Raw genomic sequence first — 20,766 nt, 5'->3', positions numbered from 1 at the left:
GATTTGGGCCAATCTTTACTCCATTCACCAAGCTATCAACCAGTTACTCAACTAATATTTACTGAGCATTTACTTTGTGACAAACATAAACCCTGGTGGTGTAGTGGTTAAGTGCTACGGCTGCTAACCAAAGGGTCGGCAGTTCGAATCCGCTAGGTGCTCCTTGGAAACTCTATGGGGCAGTTCTACTCTGTCCTATAGGGTCGCTATGAGTCGGAATCGACTTGACGGCACTGGATTTGGTAGGAATACAGCAGTGAACCAAACTGTTGAAAATCCTTGTCTTCCTGTGGCTTACATTTGGGGGCTGGGAGGGGTGTAGAAATAAATAGATAAAGAAGTAAAATGCCTAATATTTTGAGGGTGATATGTGCTATAAAAACTAAAAACCAAACCCATTGCCGTTGAGTCGATTCTCACTCATAGCAACTCCATGGGACAGGGTAGAACTGCCCCATAGGGTTTCCAAGGAGTGGCTGGTGGATTTGAACTGCCAACCTTTTAGTAAGCAGCCGAGCTGTTAACCACAGTGCCACCAGGGCCCGTGGATATGTGCTATAGAGAAAGATAAAGCGTGGATAGGTTGGGGGTGAATTGTAATTTAAAGTTGACTGGGCAGGGAAGGCGTCACTGGGAAAATGACATTAGGGGAAAGACTAAACAAGACTAGAAGGATGTAAAATTGTGGGTCGTGCTAGTATTTGGGGATAAAGCACAGGAGACAAAGGGAAAGGTAAGCACATAGACGCTGAGGCAGGAGTTTTCCCAATTCAGCAACAGCAGGAGAGTCACACTGAACACATGGGAGAATGGGATAAGGGAGGACATGGGATTGGGGTGGAGGCGGATCCTACAGGGGCTTGTAAAGACTTTGCCTTTTACCCACTGAAGTGGGGGCTGTTGCTGGTTTCTAGCAAACAGCAGAGTAACGTGATCTGACTAATCTAGGTGGCATGTATCTGGGCTGTGGGTGAACCAGTGGTCTAAGAATGTGGAGATCAGAGGTCCCTGGGTGATGCAAACAGTTTGTGCTAGGCTGCTAACCGAAAGGTTTGGGTTTGAATCTACCCAGTGGCACCATGGAAGAAAGGCTGACGGTCTATTTCTGTGAGGTTACGGCCCCTGAAAACTCAGTGGAGCACAGTTTGACTCAGAAATATGTGGGGTCACCATGATCAGAATTAACTCCACGGCAGAGGTTTGGTTAGGGGCAAATTGGTTCAGCGTCCTGAGCTTCAGTTTCTTCATCCTTATGAAACAAAGCTGGTGGACTAGAAGACTTTCAATAACCTTTCAGGTATCAACACTGCCTACCTGGATCATTTGGGCCTCCCCGAGAAATCTCAGTGTGATTGCTTATTTCACATCCCTGACTGGACCTTAGATGTGCAAATTATTTTACTCTATTTAATTTCTTTTAATGTTCGGTAAACGTGTTGAAAACCTTGCAAACTATGAAGTAATTTTATATACTGACATTAAGATTAATTACTCTTAAGCTGAGGGGCTCAGGGAAGCAATTCAGAAGTGATTTCTGCCTCTGTACCTATAATAGATTACTCGCAGACTAAAGGATGTGAGTGAACACAGATTACAAGGTTCGTCACGTAGCCTTAATGTTATTTTTGTTGTTGTCAAGCTTTGTCACATAGCCTTAATGTTATTTTTGCTGTTGTTACACAACACAGAATTGATTTATTGAATGTTACACTGCTGGGCCAACAAGACACAACTTCTTCCCTTAAGGAGTTGAGTGGAAGGATACATTTCTTTTTTTAAGATATTACGTCACAAAGCAGTGTGAATGGCTGAAAAGAGCAGGAAGCCCTGGGCAGCCTGAGGCCCATGGGAGTCTCAGGCAGGCTAATATCTGGGTGCACCTTCACAACAATATTCTTTAAGTATGTTTCCAACATCCAGTTAGACTGAGTGCTGCAAAGCATAGATGGTGCCAGAGGCCTGGCAGCTTCCCTTCTACAGCCCTGAGCCCCAAACTTGCGTCAGGCTGTATAGCACATCAAGGTTCTGCAGTTAACCCTCTTTAGAAGGCAGTTAGAGACTATCTTCCGTTACTCCAAAATGTCTTTTGGGTGTCTCAACCATCTCCCTTTCATTAGAATATTTCTTCTAGTGCCCTTTATAGACTGGTAAGGAGTTTGTACGATGGTAAAGTGCTTGGCTGCTAACTGAAAGGTCGGCAGTTCAAACCCACCAGCCGCTCCGCAGGAGAAAGATGTGGCAGTCTGCTTCTGTAAAGACTACAGCCTTGGAAACCCTATGGGGCCGTTCTGCCTTGTCCTGTATGGTCGCCATGAGTCAGAATCGACTCAGCAGCAACAGGATTGGTTTTTTTTTTTTTTTTTTTTTTTGTATAGACTGGTTCCCTAGGTAGCATCATGGCCAGCCGGCTCTGTCATTTTCTCTTTGGAGAAGCATTTCTTTAGCCTTGCTTGCCTTCAAATCTCCAGTGTGAACTCTGTCAGGATTCAAGTGGTACGCCCAAGTCATTTTACCCACTAACATGATCTATTCCTTGTTAAGTGGTCTCTTCTTCGGCAGCCTAGAAGCGTCACAGATTTCCAGGCTTAGGATTCTGGGAGCAACTGTCCAGAAGGTAGGAGGGCAGCCTCTCCCAAAGCTGGCTCACCTAGGCTGGCCCTTCAGCTGAGAATGCCTGGCACTTGTTGGGAAGTGGGAACTGGAGGTCTTGCTGCTGAGGGGAGTCACTGTGGTTTCTAGTGCCATGGCTCTCAGAAGGACAAGGTCAGCCCTTTGGCACCTTAACTGTCCCTGAGGTAATGCTTAGGGGACAAGTAACTATGCCAAAGAATGGTGTTAAAAGTAGGGGAGGAACTGAGGCCCAGAAAGGTCAGAGGAGTTGCTCAGGGTTAGTGGCCAAGCTGGAAACAGCCAAGAGCTCTTGATTTCCAGGTCACGCTGTCTCCTTTCAGTTCTTCTTTTCTACCTCAGGCCTTTGTACATACTCTTCTGCCATCTTAAATTCTTCCCAGCGCTCTTCACCTATCTTCTTTCTATTCATCCTTCAGCCTCAATTTAAAGGTCATATCCTGATCCCTCTCCCTATACCCTCACCTGTGTTAGGTTGCCATGCTATTTTTTGTGGTTTTCTGATCTTTTCCCTTGTACTACTTACATAATTATCCTGTAATTTCTCTGCCTGGCCAGGGGCCACACTGGTTCGCCATTGTATTCCCAGAGGTTAGCTCAGGGTCTAACACAGGTAGGCACTGTATAAACATTTGTTGGTTAAATTGGATCAGTGGGAGTCCCTGGGTGGTGGAAATGGTTAGGGGCTCGACTGCTATCCAAAATGTTGGCAGTTCGAACCCACCGAGAGGCCCCTAGGAAGACAGGTCTGGCAGTCTGCTTCCAAAAGGTCACAGCCTTGACAACCCTGTGGAGTACAGTTCTACTCTGACACACCTGGGGTTGCCACGAGTCAGAACCAACTCGACAGCAACTAATAACAACAAATGAAAGAATAAATGGTTGAAAGGTGGACTCTGGGTTTTATCTTACCTACTCATGTTCAATGTTTATGCCTATTCCAGCCAAGGGTAGCAACTGTTCTCAACTTTGTGTATTATTGAGAATGCAGAAGGTGTGATTTTTATCGCGGGCATAACTTATTCTGTGGAATTTTATTAAAGTCATCTCTGCACAAACCAAAACCCAGTGATACAAATCATCACTCTCTAATTGCTGTAGGCTTGACATGTCGGGCTAAGGTTTATTAATTGATTTTGCTGAGGCTGCATTTTGATTCCTTAATTCTGTTTCCAGAAATGAGCTTTAAAGCTATTCAGATTCCTCCGCTCCATTTGCTAGAAATGAATGGTGGAAGCATTGGTTTTCCTTAGTAGGGTTCATAATGCTTTTCTGGAGGGATTTATTTTGGCTTCAATAATGGAACTTTGAAGAGAGGGGGAGTAGAAAACCGAGTGGTACTTTCAGTGGAAGAAGGAGCAAAGTGTCCTACTGAGCATAAACAAGAAAAACAACAACAGTGGACTTTATTTCTAAATCTAAATTGTCTTGAGTGTTTATATCAAAAAAATGGGCTTTTCCCAGGCCTGGCTGGCGTGGTTAATGTATAGAGAAAGCCTGTATTGTTCTGCAGCACGCATTGTGGTTACACTGTCTCCCAGAAGATTGGCTCAAAGGTGTCCATGAATAGTCCCACCTTAAATTACATGGACTGAACAATTTTAAAGAGGTGGAAAATCTGATACATACTGTTTCCCAGCTATTCATGCCTCAGGGAAAAAAATTGAGGAGATGAGGGAGTGAAACCTAGAAGTTGCTACTTCATATTTCCTTCTGTGGGCCTTTTTGGCTGTGTGACTGTGAACAATTGAATTAACTTTTCTGAGCCCCAGAATTCCCATCTGTCAAGTGGGGATAAAAATGCCACTTACCTCACAGAGTTATTGTGAGGGTTTTGTGATAAAATGTATAGAAAGAGTTCGAAATAATGCCCCAAACCCAAACCCAAACCAAACAAAAACCCAAACCTGTTGCTGTCGAGTCCGTTCCTACTCATAGGGACCCTATAGGACAGGGTAGAACTGCCCTAGAGTATTTCCAAGGAGTGGCTGGTGGATTCATACTGCCAGCCTTTTGGTTAGCAGCTGAACTCTTAACCACCGCACCGCTAGGGCTCCGAAATAATGCCCAGCGTGCTATAAATGCCCTGTAGTTATTATTACTTGGGTGGTAATACAGAATGGGTGGGGGTGGTGGTTAAGAACATAGACTCTGGAGCCCGTGGCCTAGGTTTGTACCCGAGATCTGCAGCTTACTGGCAGGGCCATCTTGGGCTAGTTACTTAACCTTTCTGTGTTTGAATTTCCTCACGTGTACATGGGAATAGTAATAATACCTGCTATATAAGGTTTGTTACAAGGGTTAACTGAGTTAGTATTTGTCACATCCTTTGAACAACTCCTGTATGTGGTGGTGTATAAATGTTTGCTCTCATGATTAAGAAGCCTGGATCCCGCAGGCAGGTGGTCTGGGTTCAGAAGCCGGACTCCATCACATACCAGATGTGTGATCATGAAACTGCTTTGAGCCTTAGTTTCTTTTTTTCTGTAATTTGGGCATGATCCAAGTTGTAGTGCCAAGTTTTATAAGAATTTAGTGAGATAATGTGTATGTAAAATGTCCATAAAAATATCCAATACATCATAGTCAAAGTGAAGACTTTTATTATAACGTCTTCTACTACCGTTGCTATTATTGTTACCCATATTTTTCCTTCTATTGCGAATATGCCTCTGACTTACATACAATTTATTTTGTGACATGGATTCTATAAGCCCTGTAAGAAAATCAGCGTGACTAATACGCGGGAAGCAATGTTAAGGTCTCCTGTGATTGTTGGCATGTTAATGTAAATGGAGCGATTCCAGCAACTCGAAAAATATTCGGTGAAAGTCTTATAATTATGCATTTATAATTTTATAGGTCACAAAGGATCAACGTTAGTCAGGGTCAGTGTGAGGTGGACGGTTTCATGTTCATGGAAAATGACTCATAGGAAACACGAGGAATTAAACTTTCCAAAATAAAAAATGAAAAGCCATCACATAAACTCCGTTTAAGTCAAGTCTGTATCTTAATTTGTATCTTACACTGGGGTTGTGTTTATAAAGCGTTGACACTGTGTAGACTTCTGATGTTAAACCTTGCATGTGGCCTAGAACCGAGCATCCCTGGAAACGGACCAGCACTGCTTTTCCAGTGTTAGTAACATTTTCCACTGTAGTCATGTGGGTCACTGTTTCTCCAATATCCATATTTAAACTTTGGCATTGTTTTGCAATATATCTTTAAGTTCAACTTCCTTTTTTTTTTTTAAAAAAAAAAAAAGGTAGGGAAGAAAAACAGCGTTGATAATACGGAGCTATAAATGACTTCTGAGAAAAACAGGGCTTTTAACATTTGACGCTGAAGTCCCCGTGTTTTAATGAAAGGTGGGGAGTTTGCTATTAACAGTCCAGGGTGCAAAGAAGTGCAAATGGCTGTCCCAGGCCTGGGAGTCAGATACTCTCAAGTCAGAAGATAGAAGTGCTGATGAAATTCCTAGATTATGTGTTCTGCAAGGATGAATAAAGTTATTTAATCAGAAATATACAGGAGTACCTCCTCTGGGCATGTGTACATGTTTGCAGAGATAATCGCATTTTTGGAAGGCTAGAACCTGGAGAGAAAGATAGAATCGAGTTCAGTGTCATTGGAACCAGAGAATGGAGGACCTTTTAAGCCATGATAAAGAGAATGGGCATTGTCTTAGGGCCAGTAGCGGGGCATGGGAAGGTTTTAAGTCATCGGGATATGATCTTGTGTGTGTTTTTGAAGGATCACTATGGTGATGTCATAGAGAATGGATTGCAGGGGGTGGTGACAAGGAAGACCAATAAGGAACAGTGCAGGCAAGAGATGATGCCAGCTTGGACTTGCGTGGTGGTTATAGAGACGGAGAGAAGGGGTGGAACTGGGAGACACTGGGGACGTAGAATCCGAGGCCTTGGTGATTGGTTGGACATAAGTGATGAGGGAGTGAGGAGCAAGGATGGCTTTTGGATTTCTCACACGGGCAGGTGGGTAGAACAGTGGTGCTGTGGGCAGAAATGGGGCTACCTGGGTGGAACAGGTTGAAGAAGGTGGGTATTAGTTCTTCCTTGTATGTGGGGTGGAGGAGATGGAACAGCTGACATTTGAGAGAGTTTTAGGGCAGGCACTGTATGAGGATAGAGTATTGTATTAATTAGGTTTGTGTTTTTATGCATGAAACTGAGTAACCCATGAACAGTTGCATAAACAAATAGGGATTCATTTATCTCATACAGCAAGTCCAGAGGTGACCGCCTCCATTGTTTTAGTGGCTCCATGATGTCAAATCCAGTGTCTCAGTAGTTTGTCTTGGCTTTTTCCTGATATTTGTCACCTTGCAGTTGCAAAAGGACTGCTACTCTTCCAGGCATCACATCTGCTTTAAGAACAGGGAGAAGACAAAAAGGGTAAAGCCTGTAACAGGAAAACACAAGCTTTCCCAGAAACCCCTTGTAGATGTCTCGTTGCATCTCATCCAACAGAGCCATATCCCATGGCAACTCTTAGCTGGGCACATTGCTGAACCAAGCCAATTATGGTTGTTTAGTGAGAGGTGAGCAGCCCCTGGGTGTTGTAGATCGTTAAGTGCTTGACTGCTAACTAGAAGGTTGGTGGGGATTTGAACCCACCCAGAGGTGCCTTGGAAGACAAGCGTGGTGGTCTGCTTCTGAAAGGTCATAGCCTTGAAAACCCTACGGAGCAGTTCTACTCTGCATACCTGAGGTTGCCAGGAGTTGGAATCATTTCGACGGTGACTAGCAGCAACAACAGCAGCAGCTCAGCTTGTGGGTGTGTGTGTCTCAGCTAGGCTTTAGGCGTGGGAAGGAGAGGTCAGAAATGATCGAGGACGTAGAGGAGTTGAATCACATGGATGAGAAATTTCAGTGGGCACATTTTCTCTCAACTCTGCTGAGAACCCTCCGTTATAATTTCTCATTAGCATATAAATTCTGAAATGTGCTTCAAGTTTGACTGTATTTTCTCCAAGCACATGTAACTCTGAATTCTCTTTTAAATATATGAAATACATCTTTTTTTCCTATCTGATTAAAATTGTCAACCTGCCAAAGGCATTTTTTCTCAAATGTATTCTAAATTTTCCATATCCCTAAAGCCTCATGGACCTCTCAAATGTGGAAAATTCCATTTGGTGCTCACCAACTGATGTGCAAGTAAAAGCAGAGGATGCAGGATGGGAAATGTCGTAGCCTCTGCTGTGACTTTTGTATCTGTGCAGGATGTAATTATCCTGTGTTTAAAACTACAGAGGGGAAATGTTTGTCCACGCTTTGTGAAGGCAGCATTATTCAGGGTGTCAGAAGATGCAAATGTTTGTCCTCTGCTGCAATTTAATTCAAGACAGTCTCTCTACTTAATACATGCAGAAATCTGTTCGTGACGGCTTCAGCTACCAGCAGTTCTGAAGCTAAGTAATGTCTAGTCCCAGAGGGATAGCAGGAGGAGGAGAGATTTTGGAAAGAGGCATCTCCAGCTTGCCACTTTAGCTGTGTGATCTTGAAAATATTAATTAACCTCTCAGAACTGGTTTATCCTATGAAATTGGGATGAGAGGAGGAGATATTCTTGTAGTGAGCTGCCATGTAGTTGATTCCGACTCATGGCAACCCCAGGTGTGCAGAGGAGAACTGCTCCGTGTCTTAGTTATCCAGTGCTGCTATAACACAAATACCACAAGTGGATGGTTTTAACAAAGAGAAATTTATTCCCTCACAGTAAAGTAGGCTAAAGGTCCAAATTCAAGGTGTCAGCTCCAGGGAAAGGCTTTCTTTCTCGGTCGGCCTGCTCATCAGTCTTCCCCCGGACTAGGAGCTTCTCCGTGCAGGGATCCACGGTCCAAAGGACATGCTCTGCTCCTGGCACTGTGTTCTTGGTGGTATAAAGTCCCTGTCTTCTGGTGGCTTCTCTCTTACATCTCAAGAGATTGCCTGAAGACGCAGCCCAATCTTGTACCTTGAGAACTGCCTCACTAATGCAACTGCCCCCCCGTCTTCCCTCATTAACGTCATAGAGGCAGGATTTACAACACATAGGAAAATCACACAATACCAGGAATCATGGCCCAACCCAGTTGATACATTTTTGGGGGGACATGATTCAATCCATGACACTCCATAAGTCTATCAAGGCTGTGACCTTTTGGAAGCAGATTACCAGGCAATCTTCCAAGGTGCCTTAGAGTGGGTTTGAACTGTCAGCCTTTCAGTTAGTAGTCAAGTGCTTAGCTGTTTGCTCCACTCAGGGGTTTCTCCCTACTACATACCAAAACCAAACCAAACTCATTGCCATTGAGTTGATTTTGACCTATAGCGAATAGGACACAGTAAAACTGCCCCACTGGGCCTCCAAGGCTGTAATCTTTATGGAAGCAGACTGCCACATCTTTCTCCTACAGAGCGGCTGGTGGGTTCAAACCAACGACCTTTTGCTTAGCAGCCGAGCGCTTACCCTACTGCATAAAATACAAAAATACCTCTGAAGCAAGGTTGGCTGAGGCACACTTGAAGGTACAAGTAAAATATGATGGCATGTAGGATTGTTGTTGTTGTCAGCTGCTGTCGAGTTGGCCCCTGACTCATGGTGACCCCAAGCACAGCAGAACGAAACACTGCCCAGTCCTGCGTCATCCCCATGATCAGTACAGGTTGGACTATTGTGATCCATAGGGTTTTCATCAGCTGATTTTTGAAAGTAGATTGCCAGGCCTTTCTTCCTAGTCCATCTTAGTCTGGAAGCTCCACTAAAACTTGTCGAGCATTATAGCAACACACAGACCTCCGCTGACAGATGACTGATGGCTGCACATGAGGTGTACTGGCTGGGAATCGAACCCAGATCTTCCACATGGAAGGAGAATTCTGCCACTGAACCATCAATGGATAGGGGAGAGTAGTTCCTGCTGGGGAAATGATCTCTGAAAAATGACTGTGGAATCGGGGTTACTGTATGTTTAGAGAATACAGGTTTACTGGATGACTGAGGCTGGCCCCAGGCTGAGCGCACTCACACAGGGTGCAGGCTGTGTTTGAGAATTTCAGGAATTTATTGTTTTCAGTAAAGGAAAAAAATGAGCAGGGTCTTGAAAGTCTGGCTGAGTGAGTTTGGGTTTTATTCTGTAGGGGATGGGGAGTAACTGAAGACTTTAAAAAAATCGTACTTAATTTTTTTTATTGAGGTAAAATTCGCGTAACATAAAATTAACCATTTTAAAGAGACCAGTTCAGTGGCATTTCGTACATTTACAGTGTTGCATAACCACCACTTCTATCTAGCTCTGGGATCTTCTCGTCACCCCAAAAGAAAACCCCTTGGCCATTAAGCCGTTGCTCCTCATTCCATTCCCCCTTCCCCCCAGCCCCCTGGCAACCACTAATTTGTGCTCTTTCTTTATGGATTTACCTATTTTATGATTCATATAAATGACATCATACAATATGTCATGTCTTGGTCTGGCTTCTTTAACTGACCATAATATTTTCATGGTTCGTCCGCGTTGTAGCATGTATCAGTACCTCATTCTTTTTTTATGATTGAATAATATTCCATATATGTGTTTACAACAATTTGTTTACCCATATAGATATTTAATTTTGATAGAAGTGGAGTTCTGGGGACAAAGAATACGTACATTTAAAAATTCCATAGATCTAAAAAATTAAACTTCTATCTTGAGATAATTGCAGATTCAAATGCAGTTATAAGAAATAATGTTGAGAGGTCCTGTGTCCCTGTCACTCAGCTTCCCACAAAAGTAACATCTAGTATAACATCCTAACCAAAGATTTTTGAGAGGCGTCCTTGGTAGGCTCAGTTTTGTGCTTTAGGTAGATGATTCTAGTAGCGATGGGCTGGAATGGATTGGAGGAAGGAATATGGAGGCTAAGAAACCCTTAGGAGGCTCTTGGCAATACTTCTTGAGAGAAGGTACATGAAGACAGTGGTGATAACATTGGAAAGGAGAAGATGACTGAGGTAGGAACGGTAGGATTGGGCACTGATGTAGGGGTGGTAAGAGTGGCTGATGCTTTGTGTACTTGTCAGTCAGTGGGTGTTGAGGAGCAGTTGTGTGTTCTGCACCCTGCTAAGCACTGTAGGGGTTAAAACTACCAAGACCAGAACTAGCAGAGACCAAGGAAGGTAACTGAGGGAAGGTGGGCCAGGTTTTTGCTGCTGCTGTTTATTACTACCTGGGAATGGAGGGCCAGTGGGGCTGGTATTAGATTTCTTATAAACCAGAAATTTAAATTTTTATGTGGGATCTCCCAATTTTTAAATGTTACCTAGTACAAATGAAAATAATAATAATAATAATAAAAAGATGCATGCCGGTTAGAACTCATCTGAGCTATAGTCATCAGTTTCCTACCTTGTGTTTTTTCAGTGGAATGTTTAGAGCTGAATGGTCATCTACTGCTGTGCAACAAACTGTTCCAAACTTGGTGGCTTAAAGCAGTAACCCATTGTGAGGGTTGACTGTGCTCCACTGGGCAGTTCTTCTGCTGATCTTGCTTGGGGTCTCTCATGTTGTTGCAGAGAGATGGTGGCCAGGGCTAGAGATATCTGGAGGGGCATGGAGCCTGGTGGCGCATTGGTTAAAAGCTCATCTGCTAACCCAAAGGTTGGCAGTTCGAATCTACCAGCTTCTTCTCGGAAACCCTACGGGGCAGCTCTTTTCTGTCCTATAGGGTTGCTATGAGTTGGAATCGACTAGATAGCAACGGGTTTGGTCTCAGGCCTTGAGATGACTGGGCCACCTTTTTCCTGCATGTAGTCTCAGGGTCTCTTGTGGTTTATTCATGTGGCTATCTAGCAAGGTAAGTGGGTGTCTTACACAGTGGCTCAGCGTTTCCTACAGTGAGTGTTCCTAGAAGGAGTAAGCAGAAGCTACCAGTCTCCGTAGGCTAGGTATAGAATTGCCACACCATTGTACCTGCCACCTCCTATTAGTTAACGCAAGCCACAGACCAGCCCAGATTCATTGTGAGAGAGAAGGAAACCACACAAGGGTACATGAATCCTGGGAGACCTGGTTCATTGATGGCTGTCTTTGGAGACTATCTGCAACTTAGGTCAGGATGTCCAGATATGGGTGACACTGTTTACTAAAGACAAGGGAGGAAGACAGGGCAAATTCTCCTGCTTACCAGCCCATGTTACCCGTACTCTGAAACCTTATAGGAGTGCATGATACTGAGTTTTTATGGTAACTGTGATTTTAGAGAAATTCAGTTTTTGATATATTGGCTTCCTTTGGAAGCATGAATCATTTGTTATTTAGTTTCCTGTCCCTAAAACAATAATGAGAGAGATCTGTCCTGTTTTTGGTGAGCATATGTTTTTTGAATATGTGACCAGGTTGTTAATTAATGTTGAGTCTGTAATCATGTACCCCTTCAGAAAAGAGGCCCTCCAATAAAGTCTATTAAATAAGACCCTCAAAATTTTATTAGCCCTGAATAGGTGCAGTTAAAGTGACCTTTATCGTGGTACTCTTGCATTGTTTGCAAATTTATGTAGCTGACTCACAGCAGTCCAGCCTGGACCCCTTAAAATTGTGTAAAATGTTTAAGTGTGTCTTTCCAATAGAAGGTCATTGACTCTAATCAAGCTCGCATTAGATTTTGGCACCCAAAAAAGTTTTAGGGCCACTACTTAGACAACCAGAAAAGGTAGGAGCTTAGTGTTTGAGAAGGTCTCTGCTCCTAAGTGGGCGGTGTGCCTTTTGACTGTAGCAGCAGAACTAGGCAGAGCTTTCTACCATTCAGTCTTCCTAATTCAGGTAGCACAGCATATAGGTGAGTGTTTGACATGCGTCTTAGTCTCCTAGTGCTGTTGTAACAGAAATACCACAACTGGGTGACTGAAAAACAGAAATTTATTTCTCACAGTTCTGGAGGCTAAAAGTCCACATTAGGGTTTCGGCAGTGTGGGTTCCATCCTTGTCCCAGTCGTTCCTTGGTGATCCTCACATGGCTTCTGTCTTCCCCCATGGCATGCATCTCTGTATCCAATCTGTTCTTTTTATAACTCAGAAGTGATTAGATTTAGAACCCACCCTACTTAGGTATGTTCTAATTAGCATAATAAAGAAAACTCTCTAAAGAGAATTGTACCTGCAAGTATTGTTGTTAGGTGCGGTCTAGTCCATTTCCACTCATAATGACCCCATCTGACAGAGTAGAAATGCCCCATAGGATTTTATGGACTATTCTTTACAGGGAAACCCTGTTGGCATAGTGGTTAAGAGTTTGGCTGCTAGCTAAAAGGTCGGCAGTTTGAATCCACCAGCCACTCCTTGGAAACCCTAGGGGGCAGTTCTACCCAGTCTTATAGGGTCGCTATGAGTCAGAATCAACTCAACGGCAATGGGTAGGTAATCTTCACAGGAGCAGATGGCCTGGTCTTTCTCCTGTGGAGCTGCTGGGTGGGTTTGAACTGCCAACCTTTTGGTTAGCAGCTGAGCACTTAACTGTTATGCCACCAGGGCTCCTTTTTCTACAGGTATAGCATCGACTCAATGGCAGCAGGTTTAGGGGGTTTAGGATTCCAACACATATTTTAACAACACAATTTAATCCATAACAACATACCATCTTCTTTTATACTTTCCCCCTTTTTATTGCGTTCTGTTTCTTAAGCATCCAGAAGAGATTGTCTAACTGATGGGCACCTGGATTCATTTGGAAGAGAGTTTAGCACAGTTCATTATGCTAGGGATTTGGGAGCCAGCATCTCTGGAAGATAGCTGCTAGACTCTGGATGGGGCTGCCACATCGTACAACTTCAGGGGGCACGTTCAGATCACAGTCTAGGAATGGCAGCTCCTGGCATTGTGCAGTTCCTAGCCCAAGTGGCCATATGCAAAGGCCCTGCTCTGTCAGATTCTTAGTCTGCTGGAATAACTTAGGTGTTTGTGGAGCTGTTTTTTTTTTTTTTTTTTTTTTTAACAATGCATGAGCCACTTTGAATTACTTATTTGGGGTCCTGACCTTGTAGCATCATAAGCTCTTAAAAGTTTTTTTTTTTTAATCATCTCTATCAGTGGATGCCATGGCCAAATTATGCTCACACCCAAATGCCTGACCCTTATAATAATAATAGCTAACATTTATCGAATGCTTATTATGTACCAAGAACTCAGCATGCATTATCTAATTTTATCTTTACAACAGCCCTATTAGGTAGTTACTGTTATTCTTCCATTTAACAGATGAGAACACTGAGATTACGTGAGGTCGCGTGACTTGCCCAAAGTCACACAAGCGAATTAAGTGACAAGCTGTGACTCAGATCCAATTCTGTCTGATTTCCAAGCCCAAGCAGCGTTACATAGGCCATACGATGTATTTTAGGGAAATGTTTGCATATGGCAATATTTACCATTCAAAGCCTGTTTTATCTCAGGCCTTTTCTTATTTCTAGACTCTTCCTCGATTAAATATTCTCAACCTAGTTTATTTCTTGGAATTCTTAACCTTTTCCAAAGTAACCACCAGGCCTTTTCATAGATTTCGGGTTTCCTTTATTGATGTCTGAGGAGCCCTGGTGACACAGTGGTTAAAGTGCTTGGCTGCTAACCAAAAGGTCTGTGGTTCAAACCCACCAGGAGAATGATGTGGCAATCTGCTTTTGTAAAGATTTGCAGCCTTGGAAACCCTATGGGCAGTTCTGCTCTGTCCTGTAGGGTCGTTATGAGACGGAATTGACTGGATGGCAGTAGGGTTTGTTTTTGGTTATTGATATCTACTTCAGTAAATTTAGGAATACTCAATCCGATTAATTGAACTAACAGATGGTAAATTCCAAGTGGGATTATGCTCTGGCTGTGTGTTTTAAAGATCAAGAAGACAACATAAAAGCAACTTATTTCCATGACCCAAATGAAAACTGAGCCCTAAGCATCAGCAGAGAATTTCCTAGCAGTGACAAAGAAAATTGCTCTCAACAAATATATCCTGTTTTTAGTGTAAGGAAGTTCCTGAGTGATACAAATGGTTAATGTGCTTAGCTGCTAACTAAAAGGTTGGCAGTCTAGTCCACTCAGAGGCACCTCGGAAGAAAGGCCTGGCGATCTACCTCTGAATCAGTCTTTGAAAGCCCCGTGGAGCACAGTTCTACTCTGACGCGTGTGGAGTCGAGGACAGCGGGGTTGACTTTCAGTGTAATGTGCTTTATGGTGAGAAGGAGGAGACTCATTCCCTTGATAAACACCTTTTTGCTTTGTTCCTTCTTTCCAGGCAGCAACCACAGTCTCTCGCTCCATCAGAGTAGTAGTCCAATTAGATTCATGCATGCGGGTAGGTAATGTCTTTTCCGGGTGTGAGAACACTCCTAGTTTGGAAGCGGAGACCTGAGTCTCTCTCCTCTGGCAGATTATGGGGAAGCTCAGGTGCCAGGAATGACACTGTGCTCGAATGCTTCCTGCCTGCCTGGCTCATCTGTGGAGCATAAATCGCAAGCAGCATGATAGAGCTGTCTTTCTAATAAATAATCCTGCTTATTCGTGGCTAATGCTTTACGTTGGGCCTGTGGGGAAGAAGGTGAAGGAGCTTGATTTGACTACATTATACTTACCTGCACGGACAGCCTTTGTTAAAGTGCTAAGTTGAGCCGCGTTGCTCTCAGTGCCACAAATACTGACTGAGGACCTTCTCAAACCTGTTTTCTTTTCCCCCCAGGGGCTGTGGTTTACGTTATTGTACTTATTTGTAAGGTTCTGATAAAGGCTGATTTGGAATTATCTGGAATATATTTTATTCTGTTTGCTTAAAAGCAGTGTTTCGCATAAGGTTCACCTGTGTCAAAACCAACTGGGAAGCTCATTAGAAATATGAATCCCTGGGCCCCAGGATTCCTCATCTATCGATTCAGTTCCAGGAATCTGTGATTCTTTGGCACCGTTGCTTAAGAACCATGGTCTGGAATATATTAACATGAGGATAAAGAGTCAATTTAATTTAATTTTGTCTTTTTTGGTTCATTTTCCTCCGTCTGTCTCTCCTCCCCCTCCCCACACCCCAGATATATTAAAAAAGTGTATTTTAAGGTTTATTCTAGTGGCCTATGTTTTACATTGTTGATGAAAGTCTTTTGTTAATTTTAGTGATATCACAGATCCGCCTTTCCCTTTGTGGTTGGTATAAAAGGATCCATTGGGAAAGGGTTTTTTTTATTTTTTTTTAATCCTCTCTATTCTCCATAGAGAATCTCCAGGAAGGAACAACATGCTGTTTGTTCTTTTCTCAGGACGAACCATGGCGTCTTTTGCTAGGGGTGTTAGAATCCATGCTTTTCAGCAGCTCCTTACTCTGCCTTATTAAAAATGCCAGAATTGAATGCAAACATTTCTAAAGTTTGTAGAAGTTATTTTTTTGTGTTGTGAGAAGGGGGGAAATAAGAATTCTTTGAGAAATCATTGAGAGGGTTCTCCAAGATTTTGGAATAAGTCCTAAGGTTTCCTTAGAGTATTAGCATCAAAGAGTTTGAGATCTCTTCAGTATAGAAAACAGTTAAAAAATGAGAGATTTTAATGAATTTTTAAAAATGTGAAGTTTTTAACTAAAAGTATACCTGAAAGGCGAATTCCTCCCCTTCTCCCCGGTATTACAGAAATTCCTTTGTCGAGGAAGCTGAACTAGCAAGGTATTCTCCACTTGGTAAAAAACTAGTTCAAACATCTGTTTGTCCGTTAGTTGTACTGTGGTGGCTTGTGTGTTGCTAAGATGCTGGAAGGTATGTTACTGATAATTCAGGTACCAGCTGGGTCATCCATGGTGGGTAGGTTTTAGCAGAGGTTCCATATTAAAACAGACTAGGGAGAAAGGCCTGGCGATCTGCTTCCAAAAATAAGCCAGTGAGAACCCTATGGATCACGACAGAATGTTGTGCTGGAACGTGAGCCCCCTAGGTTGGAAGGCACTCAAAATGCGCGGTATCTGCAACGCTGGACTCCAGCGTAGCAATGATTGCAAAGATGGTGCAGGACTGGGTATTGTTTCGTTCTGTTGCGCATGCGTTCGCCATCAGTTGGAGCTGACTGAACGGCAACTAACAACAACAACAACAAGTAAATAGATTACTAAAGAGATTAGGAATTTTCCAGGTTCTTTAAATGAATACTCCTAAAGATAAATTAATTCAGACAATGACTTTAGAGACAGGTTCTTCTTCTTTATAAAGAGCTTCTTAACACAAGAAAATTATAAAGTGTGAAAAACATAGTAAAGCACAGATCTACTCTGAAGCACATAGGGTCGCCACGAATCGGAATTGACTCCATGGCATCTGGTTTAGAGCCCCTGGATGGTGCCAACAGCTAAGCACTTGGCCACTAACTGAAAGGTTGGTGGTTTGAATCCACCCAGAGGTGCCTTGGAAGAAGGGCCTGGTGATCTCCTTCTGAATGATCACAGCCGTTGAACACCCTATGCACAGTTGTACGGACACACATGGAGTTGCCATGAATTGGAACTGATGGCAACTGGTTTGGTTGTTTTTAAAGTTCAGAGACTGTTATGGTGATTTCTCTGGAATGTCAGATCCAAGGTTTGTGTTCCATCAAGGGACTCCCCGCTAAATCTTAAGGGTCTCGTACCCCAACCTGGAAAGACTGGCCTGGATTGAAGGCTCCCAGCACCTAGTTCTTTTTGGCTTCTATTTGCTTGGACTGGTTAGTATGAGTGAGCGTGTTATCTTTGTGAAAGTGCTATAGTTGGATCTTTTTTTTTTTTTTAATGGCACAAACTGATTGTTTTCCTGCAGTGCCTTTTCCATGAAAGCTTAGTACTGGCAGAGAACCCTTGGCTGCAAAGCTGGGGTGATGATGTAGCTGGGTATAATTCAGGTTATCTCGCGAGGGGCTTGAGCATACCTCTTGGGGGCAGAGGCAGAGCACCGTGATGGGAGCAGTGACTCATGGCATGCTGAGGCAGTTGTGTCCTGAAATAACAGCAGCCGCAGCAGGGCAGCAACAACAACTTAATAACAGTAGCTAGCATTTATTGATGCTTCCAACGTGCCAGGCACTCTGGTTGATAAATACCTCACATGCATTATCTCATTTAAATTGCCAACCATCCCATGAGCTAATTGCCATCTTTCATCTCAGCTTTACAGATAAAGTAACTGTCTCAAGGTCATGTGACCAGTAAGAAGTAGAGGTGGGACTTGAACTCAGATCTCTTAGACACTCAAGTGTGTGCATTTAACAGTACTGCGTTCTCTGACTGCACTGACCATTGTTACTACATTTTTCTTTTTTAAAATCATATTGTAGCCAGTTTTTATTTAGCAAATTAGACTTAGTGACCTAAAGACTAAGTTTAGGTTTTGAGTGTGAGTAAAATATGACCTGGGAGAGGTCAGCCCTGGGAAACTGAAAATGGATGGTTTTTGTTTTGAGTTCATTTACTGAATGATCGAGGGAAGAGGAATCTTGGAGGGTGAAAGGTTGGAAGTGTTGGGTAAGAGAAGGTAAGATAGACAGGTGGACGCCTCTGGGGTGATTTCTACCTTCTTAGAAGACAAGAAGGGGTAGCAAATGTAATTTCAGCACTAGAGCTTGGGGGGCACTGAGTTTCTGTTCATGGTGGTGGAATAATTTGCAAAGAATGGCAGTGATGGTTGCACAGTGCGGTGAACGTAATCAGTGTCACTGAGCCACGCAGGTAAAAATTGTTGAATTGGCAGATGTTTTGTTATATTTATTTTTACCGCACATACACACAAAGAACTAGAGTGCAAAAAGTCTGCCAGGTAATTATTAGTACCCTGAAAACTTTATTTAAAAAAAAAAAAAAAGAATGGTTCCATGATCGGATATGTCTGTGTAACTGTGTACTCTAACATCCATTTGGAGAACAACGAGAACAGCTGTGGCACCTAACACTGAGTACATTCTATGTGTATTTTAAGCACTTTATAGGTATCGACAATATACGGTAGGTATTATTTTGACCTCCGTTTGCAGATGAAGGAAGGTCACACTGCTAATGCGTGGCAGAGCTGGGATCCTGACCAAGGTGGCCTAGTTCTAGACACTGGACACCTGTCTATTATCATCTCTCCTGGCTAACATACACTTAGTAAAGCATACGTATATATGCACCAGACCCTGTTCTCAGTTCCTTATATGTATTTGTGATTCCTCATTTAACCTTCTCAAAAACCACAATGTTCACCAATGTGTTAAAGGCTCTGAGATGTCCAGCAGCCAACAGACTTGGTTATCTCTGATTTATTTGGCTACAGAATTCTCCCACCTTTTCTTGGGGAGGAGGGATGGATAGAAGCAAGAACACCTGCCAGTGTGCACTTTGGGAAATACTGAGCAAGAGAACCATTTTGTTCTGACTTTGCTCCCCCTCAAACACAGATTTGAGACATGTATTTTTGAAGTGGAGCAGGGGCTCCTTGAGCGCCTGGCTTCGTTCTGCAGATGCCCAGTGCTGGTGACCTTGGTCAGTGGCTGACAGGCATGAATACCTGCTTCTGTCTACTTTATGGGAATGTTGGCAGTACCTGGTATAAAGCTCTTTGGGCTCCTTAGAAGAAAGAAGCTATTGAAGTCCAGGGTCTTAATAGTGTCATATTAAATATCCAGAGTTTGTTCGTTTTATTAATACTGAAAAACAAATGTATATCCTCGCAGGACAGATGACATAGCCTTAGCTTGCACACTGGAATGAAGTAAAGGTATCTGGGAAATAGTTACTGCTCTCAGGAGTCCCATCTTCAGGCTCGGGCAGCACTGAGATGATTGATGACAGTCACGTTAGTAACATTCGTGTTGAGTTTCCCATAAGACTGTGTGAGCCACATGTTTGCTTGTACGGTTTTATTTTTTTTGAAGTCCACATATTTTGGGCTCTGATTTATCTTTGAAAGTATGTTGCTTAGAAGTTTTCCTTTAGAAGTAGGGTTTGATCATTGTATTAGGTAAAATGCATTCAGTTGCAAATGATGCAAAGGCCAACTCAAGCGAACAGAGATTGGTTCACTTAGGTGAAGAGTCCAGGTACTTTCAAGGTGGGTTGAACTTTAGGGGATGGTTTGGCTCAAAGTCTAGAGTTACTGTCATGAACCTCTTTTCTTATTCGTTTTACTCTGCCTTCATAGTGTTCTATCTTTATCCTATTGTTGGTCCCACTTCATGATGTCACGGTATCTGCCAAATACACCTGGCGCTACATATTCCCTCCACCACATCTAGAGAAAGAAGGGGCGAAAGAGATTGGGAGAGGGGGAAGGAGAGAGAGCGCTAAAGACAGAGAGAGACATATTGTGGAAGCTCTTTCAGAATAGCAAGGAAGAAGATTAATTAAACCTTTCTTATTGGTCAGACTTACGTTACCATTCACAAACCAATGCCTGTGATGGGTGAGTGGGTTTAGGCTGATATGGGTGCCATGTCCTACTCCTGAATTCTGAGGTGGAGTGAGCTTCTCCAAAGAAGTTATGGGTCCTAGAGGAAAATCAGGGTAGTTTCCAGAAGTAAGTGGGAATGGACGCAGATTTAACAGGTGAGACGCAAGACATAATATACCGGATTGTTTTCTCTTATGTGCTCATGTTAGCAGTTGCTTGTGAAACTGGCCTTACAATGAATAAAACTGGCCTTTTGACGAATAAATGACTAGACCGGGATTTAACTTCCAGAGAATGTGGTTTCAAGCTCCTCTCTATTTTGTAGTATTAAAGTCTAGACTAACCCAACTTGAGGGATTCTCTTTCCTTTTGAAAAGTCTTGGTGTTTTGGTTTTGAATTTATAAAAGCATTAATTTGGGTGTGTATCTGGCCAGTGGTTTTATATACCAGATGTCTTTCGGATGCGTGAATCTGAGATTTCGCTAAGGTGGCGTAAGTTACTCTAACTTTACTTCTTTTTCTTATTGCTTGCAGTGTGACTGCACCTTGCTTCTGAGATTGACCTTCATGCTTTAATGAAAAAAAGACATCTGTTTCCACATGGGTCTTCCAGGTGTCTGATACTACATTTTATTTTACAAAAATTACACTGCTGATAAAAATAAAATAGTTAATATTGAAAGGCATAAATATTAAAAATAATGGTAGTAGCCAGGATTTATCGAGTGCTGACTATGCCCCAG

The 20,766-nt window shown here is 42.9% G+C and overlaps 1 protein-coding gene and 1 long non-coding RNA gene across 3 annotated transcripts in view; both read left to right on the top strand.

The window, feature by feature from the left end:
- The window catches only part of MITF (melanocyte inducing transcription factor), a 281,453-nt gene that overhangs the window by 38,419 nt on the left and 222,268 nt on the right, over positions 1–20,766 (top strand). The window lies entirely within an intron of this gene.
- The window catches only part of LOC135228501 (uncharacterized), a 128,069-nt gene that overhangs the window by 38,176 nt on the left and 69,127 nt on the right, over positions 1–20,766 (top strand). The window contains exon 1 of the long non-coding RNA XR_010319068.1: positions 1–20,766. This exon is cut by the window's left edge and continues 38,176 nt beyond it. This is a non-coding gene — a long non-coding RNA (uncharacterized LOC135228501).

Source organism: Loxodonta africana, chromosome 22 (genome assembly GCF_030014295.1).
Source record: "Loxodonta africana isolate mLoxAfr1 chromosome 22, mLoxAfr1.hap2, whole genome shotgun sequence".
Classification (NCBI taxonomy): Eukaryota; Metazoa; Chordata; class Mammalia; order Proboscidea; family Elephantidae; genus Loxodonta; species Loxodonta africana.
This window is presented reverse-complemented; position numbering and strand designations above follow the sequence as displayed.